Raw genomic sequence first — 2,364 nt, 5'->3', positions numbered from 1 at the left:
CTGTAGCTGTCTTCAGACACCCCAGAAGAGGGCGTCAGATCTTGTTACAGATGGTTATGAGCCACCATGTGGTTGCTGGGATTTGAACTCCGGACCTTAGGAAGAGCAGTCGGGTGCTCTTACCCATTGAGCCATCTCACCAGCCCTCTTTTTCTTTTTTAATTTGTCTTCACAGGTTTCTCTGTGTAGTCCTGGCTGTCCCAGAACTCACTGTAGACCAGGCTGGCCTTGAACTTGGAGAGCTGCCTGCCTCTGCCTACCAAGTGCTGGGATTAAAGGCACAGCCATCCCGTGAGATCTCCATTTTCAAAGAAGGTCTGTCTGACCTCTCAGTCTTTTGTGGTATTACTCACCTTTCCTATGATGGTGTGGAGATGTTTGGTAGCTCCTGCAGACCAGACCCACACTGTGAAGACCTGCTCAGTGATCAGAATGTGTGCTCTGCCTATCACTGGCCATGGACCGTCCATCACATCAACCTCTATACCCCTGCTGTAGCAGTTATAAAATGTTCCCACATGGGCTGGAGAGGCAGCTCAGTCAGTGATGGCCTAGCATGAGCTAAGTCCTGGGTTCAGTTCCCAATGCTGCGTAAATGTAGAAGTGTGTGTGTGTGTGTGTGTGTGTGTGTGTGTGTGTGTGTTCGTACCTTGACCTCAGTGTTGAGGTGGTAGAGGGAGGAGATCAGCAACTCACAATGGCAATGCACTATGTTCAAGGCCAGAAGGGCTGTGAGACTCTGTCTTAAAATAACAAAAATAAAACAAATGTCTGTCTGTAAAACTCAGCCCTTTGGGTACTAGGGACGTAGCTCAGTGGTAGAGAACTTGCCCAATGTGTATGGGATCCTGAGTTCAAATTGCTAGTACTGACACCAGCCGGGACCCTTGTTCCCTTCTGCTCCCTGCTGTCACGGGCACCCCTCGCCTCTTCCCCTCCCCCATCATCTGCACAAGCATCTCCAGCAGCCCTTACCTGAACCCTCCGCCCCCAGAGCCACCCCAGAGCCTGCCCTTCCTGCAGCTCATGCTCACTCACTGGCCTGTGTGCATCCATCCCTAGAGCACTCGTCCTTTCCTAGCTCATCCTGTAGCCCAGGCTAGCCTTCGACTCCTGCCTCAACCTCCAGAATGCTGGGATCATAGGACTGTGTCACCATGTCCCGGCTCCAGGGCCTGGGCGTAGCATCTGCAGAACCTCACAAAGGACACAAGGCAGGAAAATACTCTACAGAGCTGTTTGAGGAGAGCCTGGACACACAATACCTTGTCTCAAAACAACAAAAAGCGAATCTCCTCTCTGTTCTCCCACTCACCGCTGTGTCTCAGCTTCCCGGACAGCCCGTGCCCACTCAGAGGCTCCCAGAAGATGCAGTGAGCCAGGCCTCGTTCACTGTGCGCTCGGGCCTCAGGATGCTGCTGTGGTAATTAGGGTCCTATTCCTAGAGGCTCCTAGCTGCCAAGCTGCTAGGAGAACATGTGGAGAGCGCCTCCGGGCAGTGCTTGGCAAGGGAAAGTGCTTGGTAAATGGTAGCTGTCATTATAATCAGCCTGCTATTCTCAAAGCAGCTTTGGTGCCAAGCTTCTACAAATTAGTATTTCCTATCTCAAAGCAGAAGCCTGGTTTCCTTTCTTTCTGTGTGTGTGTGTGTGTGTGTGTGTGTGTGTGTGTGTGTGTGTGTAGAAAGCGATATCACTCTCAAAGCCCAGGCTGGCCTTGAACTCTCTCCATAGCCTGTCTTGACCTTTAGAGTGCTGGGATTCTAAGCTTCAGTCATGAAACAAAATCACCACACGCAGCCTCAGAACACCCACATCAGGCTCCACATGTGTAATGGGCGGGGCGGCTGCTATCCTCAACCCCGGGCACCTTGTTGTAATTCCTGGCAGCCATTCCCGCCTTCCTTATTAGCCCAGGTGGGCTCTTGCCTGGTCCACTCCGAGAAGAGTTTACTCCCATGCACAGCTGCCTCCTTCTAGGCAGGAGGACGGGATGTGAGATTTAAAGAATGTGAGGTTTAAAGAAATTAGAATGATCTGGAGGTGTCGCCTGTGGGAGGGCTTACGGGGCTGGGCTTCGTGGGTTCCCGCCTCATGCCAAGCCCAGTGTCTCATCTTTTCCGGTCTGCTTTCTGGCTGACGAGCGGGGCGTCCCTATCACCTCCTTCTGCAGCACCATGCCTGCCACCAGTCCCTGTAATGACAATGGACTAAACCTCAGAGCTGAAAGCCAGCCTAATGAAATGCTTTCTTTTGTAAGTGTCACCTTGGTCGTGGTGTCTCTTCACAGCAATAGGACGGTGACTAGGATACCTCGCTACAGCAGTTCACCCTTCTCTTGTTCTTTTTCTTTTTTTTTTTTTTT

Source organism: Mus pahari, chromosome 19 (assembly GCF_900095145.1).
Source record: "Mus pahari chromosome 19, PAHARI_EIJ_v1.1, whole genome shotgun sequence".
Classification (NCBI taxonomy): domain Eukaryota; kingdom Metazoa; phylum Chordata; class Mammalia; order Rodentia; family Muridae; genus Mus; species Mus pahari.
The sequence above is the reverse complement of the archived record's forward strand: the minus strand, read 5'-3'. Positions refer to the sequence as shown.